This window comes from Macaca nemestrina, chromosome 18 (genome assembly GCF_043159975.1).
Source record: "Macaca nemestrina isolate mMacNem1 chromosome 18, mMacNem.hap1, whole genome shotgun sequence".
Taxonomy (NCBI): domain Eukaryota; kingdom Metazoa; phylum Chordata; class Mammalia; order Primates; family Cercopithecidae; genus Macaca; species Macaca nemestrina.
The window spans coordinates 80,651,968-80,668,895 of record NC_092142.1 but is presented as its reverse complement, the minus strand read 5'-3'; the positions used below and the strand labels follow the sequence as shown (position 1 = coordinate 80,668,895).

General features: G+C 50.2%; 1 protein-coding gene across 1 annotated transcript in view; it reads right to left on the bottom strand.

Moving 5' to 3' along the window:
* Positions 1 to 14,298, bottom strand: part of LOC105491204 (phospholipase C gamma 2) — a 237,073-nt gene extending 222,775 nt beyond the window's left edge. Inside the window, exon 1 of the mRNA XM_071085005.1 lies at positions 14,280 to 14,298. The gene's annotated coding sequence lies outside the window, so the exon portion shown is untranslated. The remainder of the gene's footprint in view (positions 1 to 14,279) is intronic.
* Between the last annotated feature and the right edge of the window lie 2,630 nt (positions 14,299 to 16,928).

The window sequence follows — 16,928 nt, the reverse complement described above, 5'->3', positions numbered from 1 at the left end:
ATACAAAAAAATTTTTTAATTAGTTGGGTATGGTGACCCACGTCTGTAGACCCAGCTACTCAAGAGGCTGACGTGGGAGATCACTTGAGCCCAGGAGGTCAAGTCTGCAGACAGCCATGGTCTGGGAGACAGAGCAAAACTGTCTTAAAAAAACAAACTTGCCTCCTCATCATCCCCACCAGCTTCACCATCATGACTGCTGTTTATGGAGTGCCAAAAGATTTGGAATTTTTTTGGTTACAAGTGAGAAGAAAAGTCACCTCAATCTGTTTTAATCAAAAAGGGAAGTTGGCTGGGCGCGGTGGCTCACACCTGTAATCCCAGCACTTTGGGAGGCCTAGGCGGGTGGATCACGAGGTCAGGAGTTTAAGACCATCCTGGCCAACATAGTGAAACCATGTCTCTACTTAAAAATACAAAAATTTAGCTGGGCACAGTGGCAGGCGCCTGTAATCCCAGCTACTTGGGAGGCTGAGGCAGGAGAATTGCTTGAACCCACGAGGCGGAGGTTACAGTGAGCTGAGATCACACCACTGCACTCCAGCCTGGGTAACAGGGCAAGACTCTGTCTTAAAAAGAAAAAAAGGGAAGTTATCCCCTCATGTAACTGAAAACCCAGGGGTACAGTCACAGCTGGATCAAGGGGCTCCAACGACATCATTTCATCTTGCCACTCTCCCTCCCTTGGGGTGGGCCTCAGCTCCAGGCAGGCTGTCTCCCACAGGAGCCCTGCATAACTGCAGCTTTCCTTTCTCCCAGCTTCACATCCACAAGAGAGAGGATCTGCTAACCCACCAGTTCCAATAAAAGCCCTGAGCCCGGCTCTCCCCAGCTCAGGGTGGATGAGGTGCCCATTCCTGAGCCCAACCTCACCCCATTCACTCCACTCTGGCCCGTCTGGCCTCCAGCTCCAGGAACGTCCCTCACTCCCTCCAGCCTCCTGGCTTTTGACCACGCAGGTCGCTCTGCCTGGGCTCTTTGCCTGGGTGACCAGTGTTCCAGCAAGTCTATGCCAGTTAGGGTCCAGTCAAGAGACAGAGCACACTGGTTCTTTTGTTTTGTTTTTGTTTTTGAGATAGAGTCTCTCTCTGTCACCCAGATTGGAGTGCAGTGGTGCAACTATAGCTCACTGCAGCCTCAACCTCGTGTTCATGTGATCCTCCCACCTCAGCCTCCCAAGTAGCTGTGACTACAGGTGTGTGCCACCATGCCCATCTATCTTTTTCTTCCTTTCCTTTCCTTCCTTCCTTCTTTCCTTGCCTTTTCTTTCTTTTCTTTTCTATTTTTAGTAGAGACAGGGTCTCGCTATGTTGCCCAGGCTTGTCTCAAACTCCTGGGCTAAAGTGATCCCCCCACTTCAGCATCCCAAAGTGCTGGGACTACAGGAATGAGCCACCGAACCCAGCTAGACTGGTTCTTTTGCCAGATAAAACATAATAGGTGAACTGTGAAGCAGGTGTTGAAAACCAAAAAGATGAAATGAGACACTAAGGTATTGCAAGTTGATGATGACACAGAGCAGGCCCCCTTCACACGTCTGGAAGAACAAGAGGAGCGGGACCAATGATAAGAACTTCAAAGCTGGGAGGAGGAGGGGACTGTGAAGCTGGGTCCCAGAACCTGAGGACATCTGGCCAGATGGGAAGTGAGGCTCCCCAGCCCTGGTTCACTCCCCTCTTGTAGCACCTGGCCCTTTCCTTCATAACACCCTCCATGGGGTAACAAATGATTATATATGCTATCATCTGTCTTGAAGTCTCCCCACCAGCTCCCTGAAAGCAGTGGGATGCCTGTGGTCACTCCTGTCCACCCCAGTTCCTGGCACATACTAAGTGCTCCTCAAACCATTGTTGATGGAATCATTTCTCAGGGGTAGTGCATGGGACATTCCTGCCCTGGCTGGACTAAGACTCTGCCACGTTATCTAAACCCTCCTTCACCCTGCATGGGGGCTGGGGATCCAGGGAGAAAGGCTGGGCCCCAGGAGTAGGACAGAAGATGACAGTCACTCTTAGAGTCATACATGTGCAGGGTCATCACCTGTGAAGCAGCACCATCCTCAACTCTGCACCTGGAGCCCCTCATTGGTCTCATCCCAGTCAGGCTCTTCCTTGAGCACTGCCCGGCACCTAGCAGGTTGAATGCATGAATGAGACCTAACCCCTATTTTCCAGGGGTACCATGTACTTGGAGTAATGGATTTTCTCGGTCATCTTTTGACTGAGAGGTACTCTGCTACCTTTTCAATTTTAGCCACCGCCCCCCAGCCCCGTCCCCACAATGGTAACTTTTGTGTGCTTTCTACCACAATTAAAATCTGAGTTTAAATGTTGAGCACACGGAGGAAGCGAGTAGAATTTTGAGTATTGGAGGCAGGGAAGGGTAGGAGGGAGGAGAGGACAGGGGGAAGTTGGTGAATGGACACAAATTTCAGCTAGGTAGGAGGAACACACTCTGGCGTTCTGCAGCACTGTGAGTGAATATGGTTAACTGTGGTTTATTGTATATTTTCAGAGAGCTAGAAGAGATTTTGAATGTTCACAACACAAAGAAATGACAAACATTTGAAGTGATGGATATGCTAATGACTGATTTGATCATTATACTTTTTTTTTTTTTTTTTTTTTTTTTTGAGACCGAGTCTCTCTTCACCCAGGCTAGAGTGAAGTGGCACGATCTCAGCTCACTGCAACCTCTGCCTCCCGGGTTCAAGCAATTCTCCGGCCTCAACCTCCCAAGGAGCTGGGATTACAGGCACGCACCACCACACCAAGTTCATTTTTGTATTTTTAGTAGAGACGGGGTTTCACCATGTTGGCCAGGCTGTTCTTGAACTCCTGGCCTCAAGTGATCTGCCCACCTTGGCCTCCCAAAGTGCTGGGATCACAGGTGTGAGCCACCACATCCAGCCTGATCATTACACATTTTATATGTGTATCAAAATATCACTCTGTAGCTCATAAATATGTACAAATTGGGGGAAATCCAAAGGGTAAAATATTTTTATGGAAAAAAATCTCCCCCCTGCAAGTAATAAGCCATATGATACAATGGCTGCTTTGGAACCAGACTGGGTTCAAATAGAAGCGATTCTACTTCCTGGCTGTGTGAGCCTGAACAAGTCACTTTACCTCTCTGAGCTGTAGTTTCCTCATCTGTAAAATACAAGTAAAATAACCTCAAAGCCCCAACACAATACCTGACACACAGTAGGTACTTAATACGTTTGTTTGTTTCCTCTTGTTGTAAATGAGCTCTAATCACATCAGACCTGGAGGACCCACCTCCCTAAGAGTGGGCCAGTGTCCCAGTGTGAGGCTGGGCCTGGACGTCGGGCAGCAGGTGGACCAAAACAAAGGCCAAGAGCCCTGGTCCATGGAGGAAGGGGGCTGCCTTGGGGGAACCTCTCTTGCTCTATGGGGCACAAAGGGCGCATGGATTGAAACTCTATTCAAACTTGCTTAAGCAAACTGGGAGATTCGGTCTCACATCTGTGGGAATTCCAGGGAGGATTCTGGCTGGCAGGCAAGGTGGATCCAGGGACTCAAGAGAACCTTCAACGGGTTGGTCTCATTCTTTTCAAGTCCTATGTGCCAGGGATGCTGACCACAGCCCCAGGCCTCTGCACCCACAGTGGGAAGAGGAAGCTGTTTTTTTGTTTTGGTTTGGTTTCAGTTTTTTGTTGTTGTTGTTGGGGTTTTTTTTTTGTTTTTTTGTTTTTTTTTTTTTGAGATGGAGTCTGGCTCTGTTGCCTAAGCTGGAGTGCAGTGCCACTATCTCAACTCACTGCAATCTATGTCTCCCAAGTTCTCCTGCCTCAGCCTCCTGGGTAGCTGGGATTACAGGTGCACGCTACCATGCTCGGCTAATTTTTTACATTTTTATTAGAGATGAGGTTTCACCATGTTGGCCAGGCTGGTCTCGAACTCCTGACCTCAGGCCATCCGCCCACCTGGGACTCCCACAGTGCCGGGATTACAGGTGTGAGCCACCGCGCTCAGCCAGGGAAAAGGAAACTTGACTCCCAGAGCCTCTGCACACCAGCCCCAGGGATGTGCTCATTTGCTGGGGGGTCACATGCCCACCCTTGACCCTGTGACTGGTCCATGCACTGGGATGCAGTGATTGACTGTGCCTGTGTCACATAGCTGCCCCACTGAACCAGCTTCCTAAGGAAGACGGTAAATGTCACTAGAAGAAAAGTGAACCTTACTACCTGCGTACCTGCCACACACTGGTTTTCTTCTTTTGTTTTCTTTTTGGAAATGGAGTTTTGCTGTGTTACCCAGGCTGGAATACAGTGGTGCGATCTCAGCTCACTGCAACCTCCACCTCCCAGGCACAAATGATTCTCCTGCCTTAGGCTCCCGAGTAACTGGGATTACAGGCATGGGCCACCACACCCAACTAATTTTTGTATTTTTAGTAGAGACGGGGTTTCACCATCTTGGCCAGGCTGGTCTCGAATTCCTGACCTCCAGTGATCCACCTGCCTTGGCCTCCCAAAGTGCTGGGATTACAGGCATGTGCCACTGCACCCGGCTCTACACACTGTTCTGAGCACTTATTAATTCATTTCATTCTTTTAACAACGGTATGGAGTAGGGGTCATTTCATCATGCCCATTTCATGGATTAAGAGTTGGAGGCACAGGATGTTTAAGTACTTTGCTCAAGGTCACAGTTGGTGAGAGGCTGGGAGCCAGGATTCAGTCCCAGGCCGTCTGGCTCCAAGTTCACGTGCTTAACCACCACGCCACTTTGCCTCTCCTCATTCCACAGAAGCAAGAGTATGTCCTTTTAGGGTCAGCCACAGGAGAAGGGGTCCCAGCCATTCCCTGGAGGAGTACAGGGGAGCAGCTGGACCTCAGGTGACCCAGCCTTAGCACAAAGTCTGTCTTCAGTGCCCTCTGTCTGGAAAATGCTGGGGGCTCCCAGAGAATGTACCAGAAATAGAGGCCACTTCCCAGGCTCCACTCGAGGGGAAAAAGCTCTAGCCTGAAGACTCAGATACTGACCAACTTTGCCACTGCTGCCACAAGCACAAGTTGGCTGTGTGACTGTAGACCTGTCACTGTCATTCTCTGGGCCTATTTCTTCCTCTTGCACATAAGCAGATTGAGGTTTAATCCCCTGGGTTCTCGCTGGGGAGAAGCTAGGGGCGAACTAATACCCCAGCCTGTGGTCGACCACCAAGTTCTCTGGCCTCAACAGCCCCAGGTGCTGGAAGAACAAAAACTCCCCCTGCCCCCACCCAGACACTGAGTACCAATGACTCCTGGGCCCCTAGAGGGAGAAGGCCCAACGGCGGCCCCAGCTTCCTCCTGCACAGCACTCTCTAGTTCACGCTCATCACTCCTGGGCCTGCCCTTCCCACTCCCTCTAGGCGGCACCCCTCCCCCTGCCAGGCTGGGGCAAGTTCCGCCCCTGCCACAACTTCCCCATCTGCCCTCTTAGCCCCCAGCCTGTTGTGAGTTCTTAAAACAGGTACCAAAAACTCACAAGGGCACTAGCCAGTGCCAGCTGGAGTGATTTTGTCCCTCAGGTAGGGTTTCCAGATTTAGGAAATAAAAATGCAGCCTTTGAACATAATTATACAAAAACATTATGTGTCTATCTGAAATTCAAATTTTCAAAGTTAAATTCAAATTTAACTATTTTATTTGGCAATCCTGCACTCAGGGGACACTGCCCGTATCTGGAGACAGTTTTTGATGATCCCAGCTCAGGGGTGCCACTGGCATGTAGGAGGTCAAGGCCAGGGATCCTGTTGAATACCCTACAGTGCACGGGACAGCCCTCACCACAGTGATCCGGCCCCTAATGGCAATCGTGCTGAGGGTACGAAACCTCCCCATGATGGCCTTCCCAGCCCTAACACACATGCTCGCCTGCCATCTTGGGAACTTATCAGAGGAAACCGTGGTGATCCTTACGTGAAAGTCAGGGAAACTGAGACACAGGCAAACTGTCTTATTCAAGGTCACACAGTGCCGTCTTTCCTTCTCTAATAAACTCATTGGTTCTTCTACAACACGGAGTCACGCAAGGCCAGCCAGGAAATGCAGGTGGGCAGAGGGGTCAGATAAGAGCTTTTCAGGGTTCCCAGACCCCCGGTACTGGGGTCCTTTGGGGCTGGGTAAGCCAGCCCTGGAGAGGAAGAGGAACCATGCTGATAGGCGTCACTGCCAGGCTGTTGTCAATCGTGCCACCAGGAGGCAGCAGAGACTGGGAAATAATTCTGCACACCTTGCCCTGCCCGGCACTGCAAGGAACTCATCAATTCCCGGCCAGCCCCACCCCTCCCCCGGCCCAGAATCTGATGCCGCTGCTCTAGGACTGGCGCCAGGCATCCGCATTTTTTAAAACTGCTCTCAGGTGATTCTGTTGTACAGCGAAGATTGCGAAATTCTGGTCTTAGGCTTTGGTTTTCTTTCTTTCTTTTCTTTTTTCTTTTTTTTTTGGAAACAGAGTCTCGCTCTGTCGCCCAGGCTGGAGTGCAGTGACGCGATCTGGGCTCACTGCAACCTCTCCCTCCTGGGTTCAAGCGATTCTTGTGTCTCAGCCTCCTGTGTAGCTGGGATTACAGGTGCCCACTACTACACCTGGCTAATTTTTTGTATTTTTTTAGTAGAGACGGGGTTTCACCATGTTGGCCAAGCTCGTCTTGGAGCTCCTGACCTCAAGTGATCCACCCGCCTTGGCCTTCCGAAGTGCTGGGATTACAGGCGTGAGCCACGGTGCCATCCAGTCCTTGGTTTTCATCCCTGATTGCACAGCAGCATCACCATGAAACTTTAAAAACTACCACTGGTTTTTTAAAGTCTATCCACGGGTGCGTGGATAAACAAATGTGGTCTAGACAGACAACAGAATATTAGTCGACTGTAAAAGAAATAAAACTCTGACACGTGGCCAGGCACGGTGGCTCACGCCTGTAATCCCAGCACTTTGGGAAGCCAAGGCAGGCAGATCACCTGAAGTCAGGAGTTCGAGACCAGCCTGGCCAACATGGTGAAAACCCATCTCTAGTAAAAATACAAAACTTAGCTGGGCATCATGATGTGCACCTGTAGTTCCAGCTACTCAGGAGGCTGAGGCAGGAGAATCACTTGAACCTGGGAGGCGGAGGTTGTAGTGAGCTGAGGTCACGTCACTGCACTCCCCTGGGTAACAGAGCAAGACTCCATCTCAAACAAACAAACAACAACAACAACAAAACGAACACGTGGTACAATATGGATGAATCTCAAAGATATTGTGCTAAGTGAAGTAAACCAGACACAGAAGGACAAATACTGTAGTTTCTGCAAACAGGAGACTCATAGCGCAGTCAGATTCGATTCATAGAGGCGGAAAGCAGGACGGTGGCTGCCAGGGGCTGTGGGAGGAGGCAGAAATGGGGAGTTTGTGTTTAATGGGCACAGAGTTTCCCTTTGGGAAGATTAAAGTGTTCTGAGGAGGATGGTTGCATGGCAGTGTGAATGTACAGAATGCCACTGAATGGGACACTCAAAAATTGTTAAAATGGGCCAGGCATGGTGGCTCATGCCTGTGATCCCAGCACTTTGGGAGGCTGAGGAGGTTGGACTCCCTGAGCTCAGGAGTTCCAGACCAGCCTGCGCAACATGGTGAAACCCCATCTCTACCAAAAATACAAAAAATTAGTTGGGCATGGTGGCGGGCGCCTGTGATCCCAGCTACTCAGGTGGCTGAAGTGGGAGGATCGCTTATGCCTGGGACACGAAGGTTGCAGTGAGCTGAGATTGCACCACTGCACTCTAACCTGGGTGACAGAGTAAGACCCTGTCTCGAACGGGCGGATCACGAGGTCAGGAGATCGAGACCATCCTGGTGAACACGGTGAAACCCCGTCTCTACTAAAAAATACAAAAAACTAGCCGGGCGAGGCGGCGGGCGCCTGTAGTCCCAGCTACTTGGGAGGCTGAGGCAGGAGAATGGCGTAAACCCGGGGGGCGGAGCTTGCAGTGAGCTGAGATCCGGCCACTGCACTCCAGCCCGGGCGACAGAGCCAGACTCCGTCTCAAAAAAAAAAAAAAAAAAAAAAAAAAAAAAAAGACCCTGTCTCGAAAATAAATAAATAAATAGTTAAAATGATACATTTTATATTATATTTTCATTATAATAAAAGAAGCAGGAACATATATGCTGGGTTTCACAATTAAAGCTTAAGATCATTCCACTAAACAAAAGCACAGATGCCAATGTCCAAGTCTCTCCCCAGACTAATAAGAAAGTCGGGGCTGATTCTCAAAACTGATATTTTCTTAGTGTCCCGGAGGAATTTAACATGCAGTCACCGTTGAGAATCTCTGCTGTAAAATCATTCTAAGATTTCAGCACTCTGTAAGAATTATTGCTGCTCTAGCCATTTATCTCTTGTGATGGTATTAAACTGTGCCCACAGATTCTTTTATACTCCTCCTTCAAAAGGTAGAAACTAGTCGGGCATACTGGCTCATGGCTATAATCCCAACACTTTGGGAGGTTGAGTTGGAAGGATCCCTTGAGCTCAAGAGTTCGAGACTTCTCTCTCTCTGCTAACAACACCAAAAAATTAGCAGGGCATGGTGATATGTTCCTGTAGTCCCAGCTTCTTGGGAGGCTGAGGCAGGAGGATTGCTTAAGTCCAGGAGGTCAAGGCTGCAGTGAAGTATGACTGCACCACTGCACTTCAGCCTGGGCAACAGAGTGAGACCCTGTCTTAAAAAAACAAAAAGAGGTGGAAATTACTTCCTTTCCCCTTGAGAGTGGGTTGAACTTTGTGACTTGCTTCTAACAGGAAAAAAAAAAAAAAAGGAAAAAGCAGAAGTAATGGTGTAAGACCCAGAGACAAGGTCATCAGAGGTACTTTGGCTTCCATCTTGGTCTTTCTCTTTCTCACTTGAATCATTGACCATGAATACAGGCAGCTGCCATGTCAGGAGGGCACTCACGTAGCCTATGGAGAGGCCAATGTAATGAGAAACCAAGGCCTCCTGTTAATAGCTGTGCAAGGGATCCATCATGTAAGTGGATCCTCCAGCGCCAGGCAAGCTGTCGTATGAAACTGCAACCCTAGCCACCATCCTGACTGCAGCCACGTGAGAGGCCCTGAGCCAGAACTACCCAGCTAGGCACTCCCAAATTCCTGACCCACAGACATGGTGAGATAATAAATGTTTTCTGTTTTAAGCCACAAATTTTGAAATGATTTCTTACACAGCAATAAACAACTAATATACATCCATCCGTGAATTACTCAACGATCCACACATCCATCTATACACCCAACCATTTATTCACCCATCCACTCACCCACCAATCTATTCATCCATCATCCATCTATCTATCCATTGATCCAGCTACTCATTCATTTACCCACCCATCCACCCACCCACTCATCATCTACTCAGTACAGAACCCAGGGCCTAGCCCACAGTAGATTCATGTAAATATTTGTCAAATGAATGAACCAAACATTTTGTAAATGTCTGCTCTCCATTTCTTGCCAAGACAGGCCAAGGGAGGCTCAAATGTGGCCTCTGGACCACTGTGAGATGAAACCAGTGTCTGGTTCTGCCAGAGCAGCTCTGGCCTCTGGACGCTATTGGCCACCTCCTAGGCCCATTTGGCATCATCCCCTTCTGCTAAGAACCACCCACCCTTCTCTCACCCACCCACACGCAAGCTGCATGGGCCTGCCTGGTAGGAAAAACCTGGCTCTGTCCCTCCCTCTCCCCCACCCCACCCCACATGCACCCGCTGGGGCTGGTCATCCTGGAAGGCTGGGAACAGAGAACCTGCTTGCCCTTCCAAGACAGTTTGTGACAAGAAGATTTGGGTTCTTTGAGGTTCAATAACTTGGGCCAACTGGGGCAGCCATAGGGAGGTTTTTGGCAAAGACCTGGCTGCCTCTTCCCAGAGAATGTCATGCAGGCCTGGGCCCTGCCCGACCCATCCCAAATACCCACTTCCAGCCTATTCCCTTCTCTTCCCTCGTTGTTCACCTTACAGGCTCGGGCCTCAGTTTTCTCATCTATAAAATGAGAATGACGAGAATAGTTTGGAGATGAGATGACACGTGCACAGGGGAACCTTCAGCAAAGGACCCGGTGAGCAGCAAGTTCTGCAGTGCATGTGGGGCTACTGTGGACTGAGTGGATGGACAGTGAGACCAATGACACCCAGAGGCCCATGAGAAGCCACTGATCTGGCCCTCCCCTCTCCTCCCCTGTGCCCACTCTGCCCTGGCTTCATCCCCTCCTCCTGCTCTTCACACTCTGTGCCCACTCCCACCTCTGGGCTTCTGCACTGGCTGTTCCCTTTGCCTGGAACATTCTTTCCCCAAATACTGACTCAGTTCCCTTCTCCCTTCCCTCAGGTTTTTGTTCAAATATCACCTTCTCAGTGAACCCCACTTGGATACCCCTTCTCCATTCTCGCTAGTCCCCTTTCTGGATTAATTTTTCTCTACTGTATTTATCCTTTTAAAGTACTACATCTTTTCCACCTTTCTTTCTTTCTTTTTTTCTTTTCTTTTTTTTTTTTTTTTGAGATGGAGTCTCACTCTGTCACCTAGACTTGTGTGCAGTGGCACCATCTCAGCTCACTGCAAACTCTGCCTCCCGGGTTCAAGTGATTCTTGTGCCTCAGCCTCCCAAGTAGCTGGGTCTCACCACACCAGGCTAATTTCTGTATTTTTAGTAGAAAGGGGGTTTCACCATGTTGGCCAGGCAGATCTCCAACTCCTGACCTCAAGTGATCCACCTGCCTCGGCCTCCCAAAGTGCTGGGATTACAGGCATAAGCCACCACACCTGACCCACTACATCTTTTCATTGTTGATTTTGTTATTGCCTGACTCCTCCCAGAGCATAAACTCCATAAGGGTGGGAGTTTTGGTCTTGCTTATTCATAGCTAGATCCTCAGCATCCACCAGAGTGACCGGCACATAGTAGGTGTACAGTCAACATTGATGAATGGAGGGGGGATGGATAGTGAATGTATGTATGAATAGATGAATGAATGGGTGGATGGATAGACAGATGGGTGGGTGGGTGAATGGATAGATCAGTGGGTGGGTGGGTGGATGGATAGGTGGATAGACGGATGGGTGGGTGGATGATGGTGAATGGATGGATAGATGGATGGGTAGAGAGATGGATGGATGGATGAGTGGGTGGGTAGATGGAAGGGTGGATGGACAGAGGATGGACAGATGGATGGATGGATGGATGGATGGATGGATGGATGGATGGAGAATAGACGGATAAAGGGTGGGTGGATGGGTCAGTGGGTGGATGGATGGTCAAAATAAGAGGAGACTGAGTGAGCCTTCTCCAGCAGTCTTGAAATCACCATCTAGATATGAGTTCCCCACATTCTAGAGAAAGGTAGAAAGCCAAGGGCCGACCCCCGGGGCCTATTAAAAAGTAGTGCAAAATATTCCACTCTCTCCGGATGTCATCCCATCTCCAAAAGAAGACTGGAGGTCCATGAGCAGGGAGAGAAAAATAAGGAAATACCCTTCCCAGGTTCCAGGTTCACTCCTGTCCTCCAGCCACCCCCAGCCCAAGGCAGGTGATGCTTGATCTTCATGCTGCCTGCCTGGACTAGAGGAGAAAGAGTTGCCAAGAGGTGCCTGGGTGGGGAGAGGTGACCACAGCAATGTCCTCCAGTCTACAAGTCAGGGCAGTGTGAGTTTCTGGGAGTCACGTGGACACTAGGAGGCAGTAGGCCTGAGACAGCTTCCTGTTATCCCACCCAGAAAGGAAAAAGAGACCCAGCAGGGGGCAGCAGGAGGTGGGAGGTGGTCCACAGGGGGAAGGGGCTGGGGGGAACATGGCCTGGGGACCATCACCTCCACCCCTGCCTCATGGGGTCTCTCCCAGAGCTGGCACCTGGGCCACCATTTGAACATCCCCACTGTCAGCCAGAGAAGCAGCAATGGCCTACGGAGGACAAGGGCAACACCAGCAAAATGAGGCAGGTACTCAGAAAAGGGAGGGGCTGAAGGAAACATGAACATAGTTTTGAGGCCAAAATCTTAACTAGTGTAGACTGACCTTTTGCTACAAAGGTATTTTAAGAAACTGGAAAAGCCCAGGCATGACGGCTCACACCTGTAATCCCAGTGCTTTGAGAAGCCAAGGTGGGAGGATCACTGAAGGCCAGGAGTTTGAAAACAACCTGGGCAACATGGTGAGACCCCCTCTCTATAAAAAATTTAAAAATAAGTCAGGCGTGGTAGCACTGGCCTGTAGTCCCAGCTACTCAGGAGGCTGAGGTGGGAGGATCACTTGAGTCCAGGAGGTTGAGAGTGTGGTGAGCTATGAGGGTGCCAGTGTACCTCAGCCGGGGTGACAGAGTGAGACCCTATCTCCAAAAAAAAAACCACATCTATAAAAAAAAACCAAACTGGAAAGATCTGACAGAGCAGCGCGTAGCACTAAGAACACCGTTTCACATATGTGCTTCAGGGAACACATGTGTGAACACAATAAATAAACCAGTAGCTTCCACAATGTCCCTTGTAGGTCCTGGGGCCACAGGGAAGATTCCGTGACCTCATAAAGCATTCAGGACACCGCTTGGCACAAGGAGGGACTGGGTCAATGTTCCTTAGCGAATAGGCACTGGAAACAAAACACGGGGAGTGGAGGGAGGTCAGTAAGAGGCTGCTGGTTCCCTCTTCGTGCGCTCCTGTGGCAGGCCAGGTCTCACTAACACAGGCCTCATAACAATGGTTTCGGCACTGACTGAGTGGTTCGGTGAAATATTAAAAGCTGAAAGAGCCAGTACCCTTCTACAAAGACTGGAATATCACAAAAGCCCACCAAGAGTTTTGCCTGGGCCTTTCCTGGGCCTTGAAGCATGACAGGAAAACGAAGGAATTCTTAATGGGACCCATTTAGGATTAAACAAATTTTATTGGGGGTCTGAAATAACTCCCCAGACCTCCACAGACAAGTTTACTGGGGGTCTGAAGGAACTCCCCACACCTCCATGATTTAGTAGGAGACAAGATAAGGGTAATCACCCCAGCACCTGGACCCATTTAGATGAACTAAATTTACTGAGGCTCCAGAGGAAGAGCTTCAGGACTCAGACTTTAGCTACAGAAGTTAATCACTTATGTCTTTAGATGAATGCACACTTAGACGTAGACATGTAGCTTAGAAGGTATATAAGCTCTGGAAAACTTTGTAATTTTGAGTTGGTCTGGGGATAATCTCCAGGCCTTCTCCCTGTACCCGGTTACAGAAACAACTCCTTCCTTTCCCCGTTCATCTGCATCTGGTTATTGGGCCGGAGAATAAGCAGCCCCACCCTCAGTTTGGTCCGGAAACACTCCTGTTAAAGGGAGGAGCACAGGAGCATACCAGAACACTCTTCTGCCAAGACAACTTCCAGACTGGGGACTAAGTCTCTGGACCCCAGGGTGGGGAAGCCTGGGCCCCCATCTCAGGGGGTTCCTCATCGGCTACCCCAGGAGCTAGTGCAAGGCCGAAGCCACGTCTGGGCGACACGGGGCGGGGCGGGCTGGGTGCAGCAGGGAGCCCTCCCATTCTGGGCATCCTGCCTCTGCCAGGGCTGTGCTCCTAGGTGGAGCCACCGCCTGCGCCTGCACCGCCTGCAGGACCCAGGTCTGTGCCTTCTGCTTCCCTCAGCCTCGCAGAGCCTCCCCGCCCCGGGCTCCCGCAGCTGCAACGCTGGGCAGGGAAGCCGGATCTCCATGACAACGTTGACGTCATCGGCCCCGGGCTGGGAACTGCCTCCCGCCCCCAGCAGCGGCCAGGCCCAGCCCCAGCCCCAGCCCGGATCTGCAGCAGCTGGGACCCCCAGGGGGGTTGGCGCCGCAGACCCTGTCCTCTGACCTTCCCGTCCCGGCCACCAGGGGCAGACAGGCGTGAACAGACCAGCCGGGCTCTCACCTGCCTGCCAACTTCCCGAGATCCCGCTTCTTCCCGCCCTTCCCTTTTGTCCTCAAATTGCTCTCAGCTGGTTGCAAGCTCAACAGACCTTGCTTCCTGTTTCATTAACTGGAAGCCCCCTCCCGGGAGAATGTGCATTTTAATAGAATGTGGGGAGTGATGAGCTCGCTGCTCCCTCGACGGCTTCACCTCTGCCTCCCTTTACTCCACAATAAAGAACAACTCCCAGATTATCATATAGCCCCTCCCCCATCCCGGGCGTCTACCCCGTAACAGCTTCCCACTGCCCTAGTGCTGCGACTTCAGAGACCTCGGCTCTCCGCAGCGACTCAGGCCCCCGTACCTCCTCCTGCTCCTCCTCCTCCTCCCTTCCAGCATCTGTTCCGCCGCCGAATTGCCAGGCTCTGCCTCGGGGCCTCCGCACATGCTCTTCCCTCTGCCTGCAAGGCGGTTCCCTCCTCCGCCTCCCCTCGGGCTGGAGACTCCAGCTTCTCTCCAGGTCTAGGCTCGCAGGTGAGCTCAGTGCTGCCCCCTCTTGAAGGCGCTCACAGCAGCCTGCACTTCCTTTCGGCCCTCCGTGGCTGTCCCGAGGGTGAGGACAGTTAACAATGAAGTACTGTGTGTTTCCAAACAGCTACAGGAGGCGTCTGAATGTTCTCACCACAAAGCAGTGATCAAGGTTTGGGGTGATGGATTTGCTCGTTAACCTGATTTGATCATTACACAATGTGTACATGTATGGAAACCTCGCGTTACACCCATAAATAGGTACCATTGCCAAGTGTATCTGAGACAGGGCTCGATCAATCGAGAGAGTTTATTTTGCAAGGTTTAAGGACGTGCCTGTGACACAGCCTCAGGAGATCCTGATATGTGTCGAAGGTGGTCAAGGTACAGCTTCTTTTTATGCATTTTAGAGAGGCATAATACATCAATATGTGCAAGATGGACATTGGTTCCATCTGGAAGGCTGGGGCAACCCAAAGGGAGCAGGGGCTTCCAGGTTGTAAGTAGATGTAAATTTTTTCTGTTTGCCAATTGGTTGAAAAAGTTATTATCTGTAGTAAGAAATGTCTGAGTCATGGCCAGGTGCCGTGATGTCAGCATTTTGGGAGGCCAAGGTGAGTGGATCACTTGGGGTCAGGAGTTTGAGACCAGCCTGGCCAACATGGTGAAACCCTGTCTCTACTAAAAATACAAAAATTAGCCGGGTGTGATGGCACATGCCTGTAATCGCAGCTACTTGGCAGGTTGAAGCGGGCTGAACCTGGGAGGTGGAGGTTCCAGTGAGCCAAGATCACGCCACTGCAGTCCAGCCTGGACAACACAGTGAGACCCTGTCAAGAAAAGAAAGAAAAAAGAAACAAACAGAGAGAGAAAGGGAGAGAGAGAGAAAGGAAGGAAGGAAGAGAGGAAGGGAAGGAGGGAGGGAGGAAGGAAAAAAAGAGCCAGGTGTGGTGGTTCATGCTTGTAATCCCAGCACTTTGGGAGGCCGAGGCGGGTGGATCACGAGGTCAGGAGATCAAGACCATCCTGGCTAACATTGTGAAACCCCGTCTCTACTAAAAATACAAAAAAATTAGCTGTGCATGGTGGCAGCGCCACCATGCACAGCTACTCAGGAGGCTGAGGCAGGAGAATGGCGTGAACCCAGGAGGCGGAGCTTGCAGTGAGCCAAGATTGCGCCACTGAACTCCACCTCCAGCCTGGGAGACAGAGAGAGACTCCGTCTCTAAAAAAAAAAAGAAAGAAAAAAGAAAGGAAGGGAGGAATAAAGAAAGAGAAAAGAAAGGAAGGGAGGAATAAAGAAAGAAAGAAAATGTCTGAGTTGCAATATGGGTTGTGCAGACCAAGGTTTTCTCATGCAGATGGTGCCTCCACGTAGCAGGCTTCAGAGAGAATAGGTTGTAAATGTTTCTTATCAGACTTAAGGTCTGTGTTAAAGCTGGAGGGTATAATGAGAAATGTCCAACCCCCTCTTCCAGGACGGCCTGAACTAGATTTTCAGGTTAATTCTAGAATGTCCTTGGCTGAGAGGAGGGGTCCGTTCAGAAGGTTGCAGGGCCTTACAATTTTATTTTTGGTTTACAGTGTCTGTTAAAAACAAAATAAAATGCAAAACAAAAAGGAAACTGATTTGTATGATCATTTGTTTAGCAGTTGCCTCCACCCCCAGACTGTATGTGGCCTGAGGGTGAGGATGGCATTAGTTCTATTCATTCCTGAGTCCCTAGCATGCAGGTCACACAGTGAGTGCTCAACACATATTTTTAGACAGCCTTATTGAGGTATAATTCATACACCATTCAGTTCACCCTTAGAAAGTGTACAGTGCAGTGGTATTTAGTGTATTCAGAACTGTGCAGACCTCATTATGTTGGATTTTAGAATGTTTTCATTACCCAAAAATGATACCCTGTACCTGTGGGCAGTCACCCTTCTATCCCCCATCTCCCTCAGCCCTAAGCAAGCACTAACCTACTTTCTGCTTCTATAGACACTCTGGATGTTCGTATAAATGGAATCACACAGTATGTGCACTTTTGTGACTGACTTCTTCCACTTAGCACAGACTTTTAAGGTTCTATTTGATACATTGTGCTCAATGAATAAATGAATGGGTGACTGGATGAATGAAAGGCTGTGAGAAGCAAAGGCAGGGCCCTCTCCTGATGGGATGATGGGCAGTGGAAAGGAGGGCTCTGGGTACACTTTGGGATCCACGTCTAATAAGGATGCAGCTCTGACTGAGTCTACAACTGCGCGCCCCAGGCACATCTCTGAGGGTCTGCAGCCCAAGATCAAAATACCAGTCTTGTGGCCCAACCCCTGAGTTTAGATGTAGGTCAGAGGCTGGGCGTGGTGGCTCACACCTGTAATCCCAGCACTTTGGGAGGCCGAGGCCGGTGGATCACGAGGTCAGGAGATCGAGACCATCCTGGCTAACACGGTGAAACTCCGCCTCTACTAAAAATACAAAAAATTAGCCGGG